The following is a 19118-nucleotide window of genomic DNA, read 5'->3' as shown; positions in this document are numbered from 1 at the left end:
AGGGCTCTTAAAATCGATTTCCTTACTCCATCCCCGACAAGGGGATTAGCGCTGAAATCAGCCTTGCAGGGTCGAATTTGGGGTACTCTGGACGCAATTAGATGGTATTGGCCTCCGGGAGCTATCCCAGAGTGCTCCATTGTGACCGCTCTGGACAGCACTCTCAACTCAGATGCACTGACCAGGTAGACAGGAAAAGGCCCGCAAACTTTTGAATTTCAATTTCCTGTTTGGCCAGTGTGGCAAGCTGCAGGTGACCATGCAGAGCTCATCAGCAGAGGTGACCATGCAGAGGTCATCAGCAGAGGTGACCATGATGGAGTCCCAGAATCGCAAAAGAGCTCCAGCATGGACCAAAAGAGAGATACAGGATCTGATCACACTATGGGGAGAGGAATCCGTGCTATCAAAACTACGTTCCAGTTTTCAAAATGCCAAAACATTTGTCAAAATCTCCCAGGGCATGAAGGACAGAGGCCATAAAAGGGACCCGAAGCAGTGCCGTGTGAAACTTAAGGAGCTGAGGCAAGCCTACCAGAAAACTAGAGAGGCAAACGGCCACCCTGGGTAAGAGCCCCAAAAATGCCGCTTCTATGATGAACTGCATGCCATTTTAGGGGGTTCAGCCACCACTACCCCATCCATGTTGTTTGACTCCTTCAATGGAGATGGAGGCAACACGGAATCAGGTTTTGGGGACAAGGAAGATGATGATGATGAAGTTGTAGATAGCTCACAGCAAGCAAGCGGAGAAACCGGTTTTCCCAACAGCCAGGAATTGTTTCTCACCCTGAACCTGGAGCCAGTACCCCCAGAACCCACCCAAGGCTGCCTCCTGGACCCGCCAGGCAGAGAAGGGACCTCTGGTGATTGTACCTTTTAAAACAGTATACATGGTTTAAAAGCAAGCATGTTTAATGATTAATTTGCCCTGGCATTTGCAGCTCTCCTGGATGTACTCCCAAAGCCTTTGCAAAAGATTTCTGGGGAAGGCAGCCTTATTCTGTCCACCATGGTAGGACACTTTACCACACCAGGTCAGTAGCACGTACTCGGGAATCATTGTAGAACAAAGCATTGCAGTGTATGTTTGCTGGCATTCAAACAATATCCGTTCTTTATCTCTCTATGTTATCCTCAGGAGACTGATATCATTCATGGTCACCTGGTTGAAATAGGGTGCTTTTCTTAAGGGGAAATTCAGAGATGCCCATTCCTGCTGGGCTGTGTGCCTGTGACTGAACAGAAATGTTCCCCGCTGTTAGCCACGGGGACGGGGAAGGGGCTAGCCACGTGGTCTGGGGAGGCAAAATGCGACCTTGGAACGAAAGCACATGTGCTATGTAAGTAATATTAACAGCAAGGTTTACCGTGAAAGACTGTACCCATTGTTCTATAAAATGTGTCTTTTTAAATACCACTGTCCCTTTTTTTTTTCTCCACCAGCTGCATGTGTTTCAAGGATCACAGGATCTTCTCCTTCCCAGAGGCTAATGAAGATTAGAAGGCGAAAAAACCACACTTCTGATGAAACATTCTCTGAGCTCATGCTGTCCTCCCACACTGACAGAGCACAGACGAATGCGTGGAGCTAGACAATGTCAGAGTGCAGGAAAGTACAAAATGATTGGGAGGAGAGGTGGTGGGCTGAGGAGAGTAAGTGGCAGGCTGAAGAGAGGGCTGAAGCTGAAAGGTGGTGGCAACGTGATGAGAGGAAGCAGGATTCAATGCTGAGGCTGCTGGAGGATCAAATTAATACGCTCCAGCACATGGTTGAGCTGCAGGAAAGGCAGCTGGAACACAGACCGCCGCTACAGCCCCTGTGTAACCAACCGCCCTCCTCCCCAAGTTCCATAGCCTCCTCAACCAGCCGCTCAAGAACGCGGTGGGGGGGCCTCCGGTCACCCAGCCACTCCACCCCAGAGGATTGCCCAAGCAACAGAAGGCTGGCATTCAATATGTTTTAAAGTTTTAAACTTCTAAAGTGCTGTGTGGCCTTGTCCTTCCCTCCTCCACCACCCCTCCAGGGCTACCTTGGCAGTTATCCCCCTATTTGTGTGATGAATTAATAAAGAATGCATGAATGTGAAGCAACAATGACTTTATCGCCTCTGCAAGCGCTGATCGAAGGGAGGAGGGTTGGATGGTTAGCTAACAGGGAAGTAGAGTGAACCAAGGGGCGGAGGGTTTCATCAAGGAGAGACAAATATAACTGTCACACCGTAGCCTGGCCAGTCATGAAACTGGTTTTCAAAGCTTCTCTGATGCGCACTGTGCCCTCCTGTGCTCTTCTAATTGCCCTGGTGTCTGGCTGCGCGTAACCAGCATCCAGGCAATTTGTCTCTTTTAAATGTCCAAATGCACATTCTACCACCATTCTGCACTTGATCAGCCTGTAGTTGAACAGCTCCTGACTAGTGTCCACAGGCTGCCTGTGTATGGCTTCATGAGCCATGGCATTAAGGAGTAGGCTGGGTCCCCAAGGATAACTATAGGCATTTCAACATCCCCAAAGGTTATTTTCTGGTCTGGGAATAAAGTCTCTTCCTGCAGCTGAAGATGCGAGCATCATGTACCTTTCCCGGCCATCCCACGTTGATGTTGGTGAAACGTCCCTTGTGATCCACCAGTGCTTGCAACACTATTGAAAAGTACCCCTTGCGGTTTATGTACTCGCTGGCTTGGTGCTCTGGTGCCAAGATAGGGATATGGGTTCCGTCTATCACCCCACCACAGTTAGGGAATCCCATTGCAGCAAAGCCATCCACTATGACCTGCACATTTCCCAGGATCACTACCGTTGATATCAGCAGATCTTTGATTGCGTTGGCTACTTGCTTCACAGCAGCCCCCACAGTAGATTTGCCCACTTCAAATTGATTCCCAACTGCCCGGTAGCTGTCTGGCGTTGTAAGCTTCCACAGGGCTATTGCCACTCGCTTCTCAACTGTGAGGACTGCTCTCATCTTGGTATTCTTGCACTTCAGGGCAAGGGAAAGCAAGTCACAAAGTTCCATGAAAGTGCCCTTACACATGCGAAAGTTTCGCAGCCACTGGGAATCATCCCAGACCTGCAACACTATGTGGTCCCACCAGTCTGTGCTTGTTTCCCAGGCCCAGAATCGGCATTACACCGCATGAACCTGTCTCATTAGCACCGCGATGCCCACGTTGGCAGGGCCCGTGCTTTGAGAGAAGTCTGTGTCCATGTCCTCATCAGTCTCGTCAGTGCACTGACATTGCCTACTTGTCCGGTTTCGCTTTGCCAAGTTCTGGTGCTGCATATACTGCTGGATAATGTGCGTGGTGTTTAATGTGCTCCTAATTGCCAAAGTGATCTGAGCGGGCTCCATGCTTGCGTCTGCACAGAAAAAAGGCGCGGAATGATAGTCTGTTGTTGCTCTGATGGAGGGAGTGGCGACTGACCACATGGCTGACATGGTTGGCTTACAGGGAATTAAAATCAACAAAGGGGGTGGCTTTACATCAAGGAGAAATAAAAACAACTGTTACACAGAATGGCCCCCTCAAGGACTGAACTCAAAACCCTGGGTTTAGCAGGCCAAGGCTCAACCACTAAGCTATCCCTCCCTCTGGTATTTCAGGCAGGACTTCATGGAGGGAGGGAGGGAGAGAGAGAGGGGGGAACAAATGAATACAAAACAAATCTGGTCTATTTCTTGTTTTGATCCACTCCATCTATCTTTTACATCTTTGGCTGGCCACAGATGGGTGCAGAAGGACTGCTAGCCATCCACATCTCCTATCTGCTCACCATAAGATGGTACAATAGGACTGCCTGCAGGACTAAAGAGAATTACCTGGTCGAGTCACTCCTAATTTAGTCCCTGCACCCATATCTGCCCAGGCGCTCCTGACTGACCTTACCGAGGCGGCCATGAGCACCTCAGACATGATGAGGATGGTTTCAGGCCTATTGTACCATCTGCTGCCACAAGGCAATGGGTTGCTGCTGCTGTGTAGCAATGCAGTACCACATCTGCCAGCACCCAGGAGACATACGGTGACAGTGAGCTGAGTGGGTTCCATGCTTGCCGTGGTATGGCATCTGCACAGGTAACTCAGGAAAAAAGGCACAAAACGATTGTCTGCCATTGCTTTCACAGAGGGCCTGATGACATGTACCCAGAACCACCCGCGACAATATTTTTTGCCGCATCAGGCATTGGGATCTCAACCCAGAATTCCAATGGGCAGCGGAGACTACGGGAACTGTGGGATAGCTACCCATAGAGCAACACTCCGGAAGTCGACGCTAGCCTCGGTACTGTGGAAGAACTCTGCCGAGTTATTGCACTTTTTGCACTTAAAGCATTTTGTGTGGGGACACACACAATCGACTATATAAAAACAATTTCTAAAAAAAATACTTCTATAAATTCGACCTAATTTCGTAGTGTAGACATACCCACATTTACGGATGCTGCCTCTCAGGGCTTTCTCCTATCTCTCCCGAGCTTCTTCCCTGGAGTTTCTCTTCTCCCCCGCCTGCATTGGGAGTCTCTTTTCTCCCCAGCTTCCCGCTCCCTCTAAGGACAGTCCCAGGGGACAAGCACCTTCCTGCAGGTCCCTCTGTGTTTCCTTTCTCAGAGAGAGGAAACTCCCAACTACCTCTCTCCAGGGTCTTCTCCTTATTGCCCTGCAGTCCTTCCCTTATAGGAACCACTCAGTCTGGTTCTCCCCAACAAGAGCTATTTCTTAATTAGCCGTCTCCCTTCCAGATGCTACAGGATGGGATAATTGAACTCTCTGGCTCCCCTTAACCCTCTCAGTGCCAGTACGGGATATCACATAGATGATAAAACATTATTCTGGTATTCATCCAAGGTGTCATTAACACAGGCAAGGCCATTTTAAAATATATTGATAAGCAACCTGATAGAATCCTTCAATTCAGGTCTTTCGTGATAAGGCTAAATTACATCTTGGCCAACACAAAAGTGACTGGTGATCAGAGCTGGTTGGAAAGTGGAATTTCTTTTCTATGGGAAATTCCAAAATTATGGAAAAAAAGTTCTGAATTGGAATTTTCCCACAGAATGAAAATTCCAAAAAATGTCAGTTTTGTAACATAGAAATATTTTATTTCAATAATGTTTAATTAGTTCACTTCAGTAATAATGTTCATTTTGTTTTGACTTTTATATCCTATTAAAACAGTAAATTATATATATAATTATATATATATGTTAAATATAATATAGAATCATAGAAATGTAGATCTGGAACGGACCTTGAGAAGTCATCAAATTCAGCTGGGGCAGGATCAAGTAAACCTAGACCATCCCTGACAGGTGTTTCTCTAACCTGTTATTAACAACCTCTAGTGATGGGGACTCCATAACCTCCTTTGGAAGTCTGTTCCATTACTTAACTATCCTTATAGTTAGAAAGTTCATGCTATTAATTTTATTAATAATATAAAAGTCAAAACAAAATGAATAGAAACAATAAAGTCAAAACAAATCATTTTCACATTGTCCAAAAGAGAATCAAATTAAATGGTTTGGCTTTTCCCCTTTGAAAATTTTATCGAAATTGACATGGTCCCATGAAACATGTCAGTTTTGATGACATAGCATGTTTCGATGGAAAAAAAATGTTCCATCAAAATAATTTCAACCAACTCTAGTGGTGATTTTGCATGTCTCAATTTTTGGAAACCCAGTCTGAGACACCTTAAAGGAGCAAGAACTTTAAAGAGTGCTGTGCATCTACCCCCTGAAAACTTAATCCTTTTAAGGCATTACCAGTTAGATACCCAAAAACGGAGGTACACAAAATCACTAATCACTTTTGAAAATGTGTCAACAGTTTGCACAAGGAAATCAGTATAACTGGAGAAGGAATTGGCACAACTGACTTGAAAAAAAAAAACAGCCATCAAAGTAGCAATCATGGCTGGTGGATTTCTTTCTTTGCTGTTTCCTTTAACCTGAAATAAAAGTAATCTAAACTAGTTGCATAATGTAATAGACTGCACTGGGGAGGAGGTTTAACTACCAGCCTTTAGTTCTCCCAGAATTAGGTAAGTTAATGGAGGATAGGTCCACCAATGACTATTAGCCAAGATGGTCAGGGATGCAAATCCATGCTCTGGGTGTCCCTAAGCATTTGACTGCCAGATATTGGGACTAGATGACAGGGCATAGCTCACTTGATAATTGCCCTATTCTGTTCATTCCTTTTGGCATCTGGCATTGGCTGCTGTCAGAAGACATCCTGACCTAGATGGACTATTGATCTGACCCTGTATGGGCATTCTTATGTTCTTTCAAATTTGTCTTCTAAACTGTAAATTCTCTAGGACAGGGACCCTCTTGAAATCTTGATATCTGCATGTTGCATAGCACTGGACATTTAGACAACATCAATATTGCTAACCCCAAGTGTTTAAAAATTTTGAGTCAGGCTCAAAAATCATGCTATTATCATAAAAATCACAAGATTTTCAAAAACAAACCCAACAAAATGCTGTGGGAGGAGGATGTAATTTGCTTTCTGGCTTCTGAGTCTCCAGGGTGCCGTTTTCAAGCTTTCCCCCCTATAATCATGAAGGCCATAAAAAAAAGTAAGTTTAAATAAATGCTGAAGTTTTCCTCTCATCACACAAATCTAGTAGCTAGGACTTTAAGAAATGCTCCAGATATTGCGAGGGTCAAGATAAATTGCAAGAGTTGGCAACACTGCAACACTTAACCAATGTAATACAATCGTATTGTAAATATGTCCATTATAGAACCATACTCAACTGTCTGAGATGGAGCAATAGCTTATTGGCTGCTGAAAACTCTATCTCCAAGCAATCTTTCACATAGAAACCCAGGCTATGCTTTTGGAACTGTGACTGATGATTTAACCATGCCTCTCCCAGAGTGTCATTTCATGAGTCTCAATGTTTAGCTGGGGTGGGCATCATTATTGCTTTCAATGGGCACAAAGATCTGAGGAGAAAGCAGCCCCTTTCACTACCATGATTTCATACTGATTATGTAAAAGTGCTGCACAATCCCTGCAGGTGAATCACCTTGGTTTCTCACTCGAGCTATTTCTAAATCAAATGTCATTCACTGCAATACACAGACACAGCGTCCAAATGGCAGCAGGGTACCGACACCTCACAGACACAAATATTTACCCACCATGGGAAAGATTACCCATATGGATGTTGATAACTTGCTATTTGCCTCAGATGTGTATTGCATGATGGTCATTTTCCCATCACCCTGCAGTCCTATCACCTCTGGTTGCAATGTCTTCAGATCTCAGAAGTGGAGCAGGGTTTTGAGACCTCCAAGGGAAAATAAGGTGCTGCCAAAAGTGCCGAGGTTTTGATTCAGTAGGTAGAACTCTTCCGTAAAAGTACCAAATTAGTACCCCAGCATGCTGTGAGAGGGTACAGTGCTGCTTGAAGTGCCATTTCTGGGTGAGACTCAGTATTGAAATCCGAATTGCTTTACAATATCATTGATGGCTGGTCTCTCTGTAAAGGGCCCCAAACCACCCTTTTCTCTTCAGAAAATTCAGAACCCAAATCTGGAGCTATCTGCTGTGACTTGGGCCCACCTGTAATTCATAAGCAGCAACATGCACATCTATTAAGTAACATGAACCTTTAGAACATTTCAGTGGTGATTCTATGAAAACCAAGGGCTGAAGGATCAAATGACTTAGGAGTTGTGGAATTTGCATCACTGGAGGTTTTAAAGAACAGGTTAAACAAATACCTGGCAGGGATGGTCTAGGTCAGCATGAGGAGACAGATTAGATGCCCTCTGGAAGTCCCTTGTAGCCCTATGTTTCTCTGATTCTATGATCCTTACTTAGTTACAATTTACCACTGGATCTTGCCAAGACTTACTCCCGAGTACAGTGTTTAAAGCTAATGAGAGTACCCACAGTAGTAAGCACTGCATTTGGCTGAAAGCATTTGCAGGATCAGGCCCTAAGTATGTAAGCTCCTCGGGGCAGGAAGCATGTATCCATTTGACTTTGTAGGGTCATACACATCTGTAATGTTTAGAGCTGGTTGGAAAGATTCTGATGAAACAGTTTTTCATTGGAATTTGCCAATTTGTCAAAATTGAAACATTCAGAAGCCAGGCAGTTTTCAAATCCTACCTGCCAGGCAGTTTTCTGCCTAGTTTCCTACTAGCTCACCCACCTAGCTGTGCTGCTGCCTGCCTGGTGGGCTCCTGGGGAGCCCAGGCTTCCAGGGCCTGCGGCTCCCCTACCATCCAATATGCAGATCCCCCTAGGGCATCAGACCCCAGGGCTTCTGAAGCTCTGGGGAAACCAGCCAGGACCTGAAGGCTTTTCTTGCTGTGGAGAGTTAAACCAACTAAACCAAATTTTGAATTATTGAAATCCTCCGTTAAATGTAATTACCTTTCTCCACACAGCTCTAATATTGTTGTATAATAATAGCCCCATTGAACTCACTGGGGATTGATTACTCATGCGAGTGAGTGTTATAAAACTGGGCCTTAATATAAGTCAATTTTCTTCTGAAGACTATGAAACCATTTTAAATTAATCGAAAATAAGCAAAATTACTAACAGCACTTCTAAAATTAAGGGAAGATTCTAATGTGCAGAGAAAACCCTTTAATAAAAGCCACTGATTTCTATCTTTCTCCTCAAAAGGGAACATGTCTATGTTTAATGCCAACTAGAACTGCATATGATAAATGTAATCCTTTTATGTTAGACAGAGAAGAGCAAGAGATAATTAGTTTAATCAGCCTTAGATACACTTGATGGTTACAAAATATGACAAAATACCAAAAATTATCAGATGCTTTTAAAAAAAAAAATTAAGAAATGAGGTTTCAAATCTTCTGGCCTAAAAGGTGTTCTTAAAATAGTCATTCATTGTCAAGAAAGGCTGGGAAGGATCTAAGAATAAAATTAGATTTAATAAATGGAGGTGTGGGATTAACGAAGAGATGAAAATATAACACATGATGTGATACATATGACAACACAAGATATTATGCCTACATAAGTTAGTGATATATGATAATTAGATCAGAGACCAACGCAGGATGGAGTCAGCCGGGAAAATCAAGAATCCCTGAGAGATGACTTGGACTCTCTTAAAGGGTTACTGAAAGAAAAGGATAATGGATCGTGGTTTGAGCTCAGAGATAGGAAAATATAGGAAAGTCGTGAGGATAGGTAGCTCACAACTGCCTTAGTAATGGAAAGGTTGTGCAACTTTCAGTTCAAACTCTAGTTCACTGATCAACTCTAGTTCACACACACACACACACACACACACACATACACAGAAAATTGACTCAGATACAATATGTTGACTTATGATAAGAAAATTGTCTAATGTTTATAGTGAGAGCTCCTGGAACTGAAATGCTAATGGCCTGATTGTAGAGCTTCCAGTCAGTTCCTGCCTAGACTGATAACAGGGGTGACTCTGTGTAATCAGCCATCATATGAAAATTGAGTAAAGGGGTGTAGGAAGGTACTGGCAGGTCCTCAGTAATTATTGACACTTCAAGGCCTGAGCAAGGTGGGGCATCAGACCAGTGGACCTACTTCAGGAGTCACTCATGAATAACAATGCCAGTTCCTGAAACACAGGAAGAGAAATTACCAAATGCAGGAGGAGCACAGACAACCCTACCCAATACAGCCATTGTACCCTAATTAACCTTAAAGGTGATAAGAGCTCTGCCATAGCGAGGAGACTATGGGCCTGGCTCTTCTTGGGGTAGTCTATTGGGTCTCACTGGATTTAGACTCAGGTGACCTTGGTTAAGTTCCCAGCTTGGCCACAAACTCCCTGAGTGACCCTGCCCAAGTCAGTTAATCTGTCTGGTGCCTCAATTCCCTATCTGTAAAATGGGGATAATACGTGTCTACTTCATCGTTGTGTAGTAAGAATAAAATCCAGTGATGCCTATGCTCAGCTATGGTGATGCGAGCCATATAAATACCTACATAAGACAGATCCACTGCCTTGAACCTTGTGCAATCATTTATACCTGAGCAAGATGAAAGCAATATGCTACTAACTCAGAAGCATGAGCATGGCACTAGAGAATCATGCCCCATGTGCCTGTGATAGCAAAGACAGGAAGTTTCCCTCTCTCATACGGGGGATCCACGACTCATGCCATTTCAAAGATCCTTGGTGCACATCTCAGGTCACCACAAGCCTGTGCTAAATTCAGCCTCAAACTGCACAACATTTCACGAAAAAACATGAACTTCTTGATGGAAATGTCCAGAACACGTGAAAATACCCATAAGAGAACAATCTGGCAATGACAGAGAGGAAAATTGCAGCAACTGGAAAAGTGGAGAGGATTCCCAATTCCAGCTTACATTAATGCCCAAAGCAGTATATAGCTAGTGTGCTTACTCCAAACCGAACACACACACTATAGCTGTCCTGCACAGTATCTGTGTAATGGCAGAGGCTGTCATCTCAGACAGGATTAAACAGTCAAATGAAAGATAGAAGGAACTCACCTTGACAGATAAGGAGTGAATGAGACTTTGGGAAAGTACCAGGAAATAAACATAAAGGGAAAAGCCTTGAGCTCGGCTTAAAGAACTCTTAGTTGAAAAACCAGAGAGTGAACAGAATCAGAGATAAAGAGATGAGAGGCAGAGAACCAGTGTTGCTTCTAGTAAAAGGTCAAAAGTTTCATCCAGCTATAAAATACATGTGCATGCATGTGTGTGACTTCTCACTCATTTTAAAATTTTAGATGGAAATTTTCTTTGGAAATCGTTTGCTCCAAACCTTGTAGATCATCACTCGGGTTGGCTAATAAATCTAATGGTGGAAAATCCAAACTCAAATAGCTGGATTTATATTCCCTCCACCACAAAAGCCTCATTGCCACCTTCATCAACAGTGCTGATGGGAAAAGTCAATGTATAAGTTGGTGCTTCCTTAGGCCATGTCTACACTACCACTTATGTCAGTAAAACTTAGGGGTGTGAAAAAACACTCCTCTGAGTACCATAAGTTTCTCCAGCACAAGTGGTACGGTGCACAGCGCTATGTCATGGGAGAGTTTCACGCGTTGATATAGCTACCGCCACTCATGGTTTTATGATGTCGACTGGAGAGCTCTCTCCCATTGGCAGCGAATGGCTACATGAGTGATCTTACAGTAGCGCAGCTGCATCGGTACCGATGTACAGTTGTAAGCTTGCTCGTGTAGACGTGGCCTAAGGAAACACCAACTTATATATCGACAAATATAGTGGGGCTATTGGAAGACATTAATGAGAAAATGGACCACAGAGATTGCAGTGCCATTTCTAAACACAAAACTGGAGCAAATAAACATGTCTGCCCACAATGTAGCAAAGGTGGTAACACTTTAAAATATATCTACATTGCAGACCATTTGTGGTGGCATGTAGGGTATGTTTACCTACATGCCACAGTGAAAGGGATGTTGCATCCAGACTGTAGTGGGTAGCTACATATAGCAGTGAATGAATGTGGGGGAAAGACTCCAACAGTGGGGAGCTACCAAAGACTTTTCCCAATATCTCCTCTCTGCCAGGGCCTCTCACTGCTGTGTCACCTCAGGACCATTGTGAGGCACCATGGGAGATATAGTCCAGCCAGAAGCCCAGCCCATAGAGGAGAATGAGGATGAGGCACCCAAACTACAATGCCCATCAGGCACCGAGACAAGAGTTCCAAATCAAAATATGTAGTTTTAATCCAAAAGTTTTCAGCTGAGAAATTTTGTTTTTCAGATTTATTTATTTGGCTGAAATTTTTAGGCTTTGATTTTTTGCCAAAAAGTCAAAATTTCTCATGGTAGATTTCAACAAAAACCATATTTTTTTCATTTTCCATTGACATTTTCCACAGAAAAGAGAACATTTTCTAACCAGTTCTGTTACTATCCCCACTTTACAGATGAGAAATTGAGGCCCAGAGAGGTTAAGTGACTTGCTTACACTCACACAAGAAGTTTGTGGCAGAGCTGTGATTTGAAACCAGATCTCCTGACTCATAGTCCAGTCCCTCAACAAGAAAGACAGACAGACAGCCAAAACCCATCAATAGACACTGCAAGCCAAAAACCACTTGATAATTGCACAATCCTTCTTAGCATTAGAGATCACTGTAATTTCAGATAGATAAATCTTTAGTACCTTGTACACTTCAAAGTCAGGAGGCATAATAAATTTATCCTAGGGTTCTAACAATAGAACCTACAAGATTAATGACCCTTCTCAGCCACTAAAGAGAGCAAAGATCCAGAGGGACAATGTTTTATTAAGATGGTTAATCTGAGGAACAAATCTGCTTGGTTTGTGCCCCTCTCTGTCCTGTGATTGCTAGCTGTGGTAGATGGGTGAATTTAACTGGTCCCCTGGACTCTGAGGTATGTCTACACTATAGCTGTGCAGCACAGCTACAATGCTGCAACTGTGCTCCTGTAGTATAGACACTTCCTACAGCGACAGAAGGGGTTTTTCCATTGATGTGGTTAATCCCCCTCTCTGAGAGGTAGTAGCTAGATTGACAGAAGAATTCTTCTGTTGACCTAACTGCATTTACACCAGCGGTTAGGTTGCCCTAACTATCGCATTCAGAGTGCAAAAATTTTCACGGCCCTCAGCGACTAGCTAGGTTGATCTAGTTTTTTAATATAGACTAGGCCTGGATCAACTAGATCCCACAATCCCTTACAGAATACAAGCAGAATGAGAAATGTGGGAACCTTGAACCGGTTGTTAGGTGGCCAGGAGGCAACTCACTCAACCAGTAAACAATTTTCATCATATGCTAATTCCTCAGAGTCCTTCTCACCCACTGCTACTTGTAGTGTGGCCACTAGGATTTGTTGGGAATACATGAACATGTTTTGTGACTATTGCTTTGCACTGTTTTATTTTAACTGTTTAATTGATTGTTTCTCTGTATACGATGGCAAAAACTGATCATCTGATTATTGGTTATGAAAATCATCATTCTACCGCTCTACTTAATTTTACTATTATTACTAATACTCGGTATTTCTAGGATGATTCCCGTTCAATGATCCTAACGTGCTTGTACAAATAATCACAACATCCCTGTGAAGTACTGTTCTCCCCCTTTAACAAATGTGGAAATGGAAGCCAATAGAAGTGAAATGACTTGCCCATATTCAAATATCAAGTCAGCAGCTGAATTGGAAGTAGAAATTAGATCTCCTGAATCCCAGTCCTGTGCTTATCACTAGCTGTGCTTTCTTTATTTCATTTTTCTTTCTTTCTTTATCCTGTCCTTAAACTGCTGGACACCATCATTTACTGCAGAAAGCCACATATCTGCATCAGTGCACCCACATTGGAACAGTTAATTGACTCTTGAATAAAGTGTTCCTCTTATCTGTTTAACTGTGTAGCTGTTTGCCTGTTCTCCCAGGCAGGTGTATATCATCTCTGTGTTTCTGATATTCATAATTACTTTTGCAACAAATATTGCATTGTATTTTGGCCTGTGGAGAGAGCTTACCATTCAGAAGGCATTTTGAATTTATATGGAATACTTTTATTGATCGTGAACTGAAAATATGATCAAGTTTCTGTCCTTGCTTGCCAATATCAGTGTTGGAGAACTATCAGACTTAAGAGTCAAAGTAATTTGTCTATAAACAAAGCCCTGTGGCTCGCAGAGGATCACAGCATTATGGAGGTGGTTCATCTTGGAGCAACATAAAGTTTGGCTCTCTTCTTAAAGAGAACAACTATTCATCCCCAGTAAATCTGACAAGGGAAAAACTCACATTTTCTAGTCATCTTAGCCCATAGCACGCTGGCATTTTTCAGGCTGCCTGCTGAATGAATGCTGTGGAGGACAGAGATAAACAACATGTCCACAAGATTCTAAATGGCTACTGCTTTACAGAATTTCAGGAGCAGAAAATAAATTGAATTCCAGGCAGTTCCTTGGTAGGCAGGGCTGGAGCTCCAATTTTCTGTCTCAGTTTCATCTCTCTTGTGGTTAATGGAATGAAGAATGAGCCCACATTTTCTCAGATTTTTAAAAGACTTTCAGATTAAAATATATTTTTAAAAAAATTAAAGTTAAAATTCAGGTATTTCAAACATATTTTCCATTTGTTTTCTTTTATTTACTTAGATATCAGTCTTATACAAACTCAGCACAAAAGAGTGCACATCTAAAGCTCTAGGCACTCTTGATATACATTTAAAAACTCAGTAACAAAGGAGTTATAAAACATGAACCATCCATAGCAGCAGCATTTCAAACTCTTCACACCCAAAGCCCATATCCACACTACAGAGTTCAGTTGACTTAAGTAACATTGACGATCATAAGCTGCTTTAATTACATCAGTTGTGCACATCCACACAACACTCCTTGTGTCGGTGGAGTTCGTTCACAGTCTGTGCTCTTGCATTGACAGAGACAGCGCTGCATCATGGGTAGCTATCCAACTGTGCAATTCACCACCCTCTGCTACTGGAAGATCTGGGAATGGATCACAGTGCATCATGGGGGCATACTCACCGTCCCATGATGAAGTTCTTTCCATCCCATCATTCCAAGGACTTCTGACTTCATTTTGCACCGTTTTTGTACAGCTCCTGTAAATTATGTGCCTGCCATCTGTGCCTGAAAGAATGGATCCTGAACTACTGATCAGTTTGGTGATGAGCATTATGAACATAACACAGCTGGCCCTGCAGTATTTAATGAGCTGCAGAACAGAAAGGGAATCTGTGGTGCCTGCCCTGCTGTGTGCAATGGAAAGAAACAATTCAAGATTGCTGCTGGCATTCACAGAGCAGCTGCACATGGTGGACCATCAGTACTGGGCTTGGGAAACAAGCACTGAGTGGTGGGATTGCATTGCAATGCATGTATAGGATGATGAGCAGATGCCCAAAGCCACCTTCCTGGAATTGGGTACGGTGCTCTCCCCTGCCCTGTGGCGCAAAGACACCAGAATGAGAGCTGCCCTCACAGTGGAAAAGCGAGTGGCAATTGCTGTGTGGAAGCTGACAAATCCAGAAAGTCCACCGTGCGGGCTGCGGGGATGCAAGTGTGTTGGGCCATTAATCACCCAACTATTGAGGACTGGGACTCTGGGTAATGTACAGGAAATACTTGAGGCTTTGCAGCAATGGGATTCCCTGATGGCAGCAGGATGATATGGCATACATGTCCCAGTTTGGGCCTCAAACCATCTTGAAACAGAGCAAATCAACCGAAAGGACTACTGCTCCATGGTCTTGAAGGCACTGGTGGATCACCAGGGCTATTTCACTGACATCAATGTGAGTTGGTCAGGGAAGGTTCATGATGCATGCATCTTTAGGAACACTGGACTGTATAGAAAGCTGCACACTGGGACTTTCTTCCCAGATCGTAAGATTCCAATGGGAGATGGGCAAATGCCCATAATGATCCTGTGAGACCCCACCTACCTCTTGCTCTATGCCTCTCATCGAGGTGATTTGATTTTGTTGGCGTAGCAGGGAAGGTATATTGGTGGGAGGAGCATTTCAGTGTGTACGACTCCACTATTTTGTCAACTAAAACTAACTTTTGGCAACAAAACTGGGTAGCGTAGATAAAGCCTAATACACATCATGACATATCAGCCATTTGAGCAATACAAGTTAAAACTAGAGCTGTCCAGAAAATGGAAATCGCTTCCTGTGAAAAACTTCACACTTTTGAAAATAACGTCATCCCATATTGTGAAAAAAATTAAAAATGTGTTATTTATCACAAGAAGGGATTCCCAGAAAAATTTCCAGTTAAAATGCCATTTCAAGAGAACCAACATGGAATGTTTTGGCTTGCCAACTGCCTGCCTAGAAGAATTTTTCAATTTCACTTTTTCCCAGAAAAAATTATGCCTCACAACTTTATTGCAGAGAAAGTGAAATTAACAAGAGTCTTCCAGGTGTACAGCTGGGGAGCTGTTATTTAGATTTTCCTGACTGAAAATAGAAAATTTCTGTCCAAGTTGAAGTTTTTTTATGGAAAACTTTTGCTTTTGCAAAAAGGGCACTTTCATAACAAAGTGGGAATCAAGCTGCAGATTCTCTTCTGGTCACAATTGTGGCTGATACTTCACCAACTTTAACACCAGTTTAATGAAGATGTTTGTATTTGAACCTTTTTAGGTGTGATTGAAGATTACCTCTCTTGTGCTAACCTAAAGATTTCCAGATGCTGTATTCCAGTTAACTATTAAAACCTACCTTGTTTTGAAAAGGATGCTCAGTGTCAAAGCAAATGCCTACTAAAGGGCTTACTCTCAGGAGACTGTACCAAGGCCAAGTCATAGCCCAGACACTGTGTATCCCTGACAACATAACTAGCAACAGTATACACAGAACACTGGAGTAGCACTGGTAGTTCACAATGACAGGAACCAGTTGAGCTATGGGTGACTACTGCTTAGTCCATTACAAACTGTGTTCCAAAAGGAGTGTTCAGACATTGAGAAAAATCTGGATCAAATCCCACTGCAAAAATGGATCAGACTCAGCACACAACAGGCCCTAAATAATGCTTAGAATAAAAAGTTTAGATCAATTGGAGTGCTCACAGAACCTCTATTGCTCTTGTAATAAAATCAGTGTTCTTTTAATACTTGGCCAAGCTTCCTAATTGAGTAATATCCCCAATAGCTGCTCTCAAGTTTCCAGCCACTAGAAAGGAGTGGGAGGCAATCATAATCTTCTCACAATCATGGACTTGCAAAAGATTTAAATCCCTGACAATAGGACTCAAGTGATCACTGAATACAATCATGCCTGCACCATTTCGTTATTTTGGTTTGCTCTAGAAGAGTGGGCAATTTGTCATCCTGGCATGTATGGGGTGAAGACTCTCCTTTCTGCTAGGTTGTTTCAAACTCTTACAATCCATTGTGGAGGGAGGAATTCACCCTGTAATCACTAACACAGAGACCTATACCAGTGCCTTTATTAGCATGTACAGAATCTCAGTGTCATTGCAAAAAGCAATCAGACAGTGGGAGTACAACATAAATCCCAGATGCCTAAAAGTAACTCTAGCTCCCTCAGTCAAAAGCCATCTTGACCTGCCCTCCAGCTGGGGCTCCTTAGTTCGAGATTAAGGCACCTCAATCCCTTTGGGCAGTGGCTGATTCTTACATGTGGTGCAGAATCAGAAGGGCCACCCACTTAAACTGCTCCATGAGTCCGCCCCCAGCCTGGGGCTCAGACTCTTGGCCTGCCATGTCCCTGCAGCTGCAGCACACGCACTTTCCTCCAGCCCTCACAGAGCTTTCTTGAAAGGCAACCCCTTCCTCTATTTGGAGGGAACTGGTCGCAGGAAGTAAGGACTGCATTTCCTGCCAAGCTTCTAGACAACCAAGGCTCAAGGAGGAGGGTGCAGATGCCAGTTTCTCCTCTCTGCCCACCTACTAACCAATCAGGGATTTGAGGGCAAGGCCTGCGTCACAGCATTGCTGCTGAGTTGTATAATGGGGGCTCTGAACATCTCCTTTCCTGAATACCCATCCCCAGGAATGCCTTATCCCAGCTAAACCCCATGTTATACTATCTCCTTCTGCCCAGGCCTCTTCCTGATGCAAACCTGGGTCATTTCTGCAATGCCTTGGCAACTGCTTTCCATTAACATGCAACACTTTGCCATATAACACCATTTGAACAAAGAACTTGGTATAGTGCAATCAATAACTGTGCTACCCTCTGTATTGCCAGGTCAGTCAGGGAGAAGATACCCCTTTATTCCGTCTGTGACAGCACTAGGGTTCCTTTAAACCCTCCCTCAGACCCAGGGCCATGAGAGAGAGAGAGAGAGAGAGAGAGAGATGGATCCTGTGCAGACAGACCATAAAGCCTCCTGGGTCCCATCATTGTCTGGTTTCACTTAAAATCAAAATTATACTATTTTCCTGACTTAAAAAAATGTTTGCAATCAGATATTTTTTTCCAAACAGCTGAGAGAAGGGGAAGGATTTTAGAGGGTTAGGGTGAGGAGGGGTGAGGTTTGGCAAAGAGAAAAATCTGAGGCTGTTGAATTTTCTCCTCTAGGCAGGTACAGGGACAGAGTTTAACAGAACACAAAAAATGCCAAGCCAACTGGCTGGAGGGAGGAAAGGCCAAACAGAAGGTGCATCATCTGCCTGGCTTTTGCCCAGCACTGAAGGATGCTAGCAGAGGTCTTTCAGATTAGTCCTTCCCAGCAGACAGAGAAATTGACAGGTTGGTTTCCTCCCTGACAAACAATGCTGCTTTGCTCCATTCACATTCACTCTCCAGACTGCCTGCAGAAATCTTCCAGATTGTGTTAGCTGAAGGGTGGCAATCCACACCTTACAGATTGTTCATTATCATTGCTGTGGGACCATGGAGTTTAGACAGAACCCTCTCTGACAAGGCAACCTACTGCTGAGAAATTTAGGACCCACATTTAGGAGAAAAAGGGGGTTGACTGAAGGCATTATGAATAGAAATGTTTTGGCGGTTTTAAAAAATATTTTAATTCCTGTGAAAACAATTTATTTTTTACAAAAATTAAACATTCCCCTACACTCTTGGGAACCTAAATACAATTAGATTGTTCTAGTCCACAAGAATCTCAAAGTAAAACTGACTAGAACTAGAAGGTGAAACTGACCAGCCTCGTTTCATTGTCCTTACTGAGCATTCTAATCTATTCAGATTCTTTAAACCACTCTCATCGCCTTCATATCAACAAGGAAATGGCATAAGCAGTGACAAGTGAATTAGATGTTTAAAGTTCTTTCAGTGTTAATAGTATACATTAGAGAGAGAAGGCGGGTGAAGTAATATCTTTTATTGTACCAACTTCTGTTGGAGAGAGGGACAAGCTTTCAAGCGACACAGAGCTCTTTTTCAGGTCTGAGAAAGGTACTGGGAGCATCACAGCTAAATACAAGGTGGAACAGATTATTTAGCACAGGTAGTTTAATATTCTAAGGGACCATTCAACGTGGAATGGCCCATTAACCCCTTTGCACTCAAAGGACAAAAAGAAGGGGTGTGTGGGTGGGTGTGGGGGGGCGTTAGTGGGCTACAAATTATTCTAATAATAATTAATTGTTTAT

The sequence above is a fragment of the Dermochelys coriacea genome, chromosome 3 (assembly GCF_009764565.3).
Source record: "Dermochelys coriacea isolate rDerCor1 chromosome 3, rDerCor1.pri.v4, whole genome shotgun sequence".
Lineage (NCBI taxonomy): Eukaryota > Metazoa > Chordata > Testudines > Dermochelyidae > Dermochelys > Dermochelys coriacea.
Note: the sequence above shows the minus strand (reverse complement) of the source record.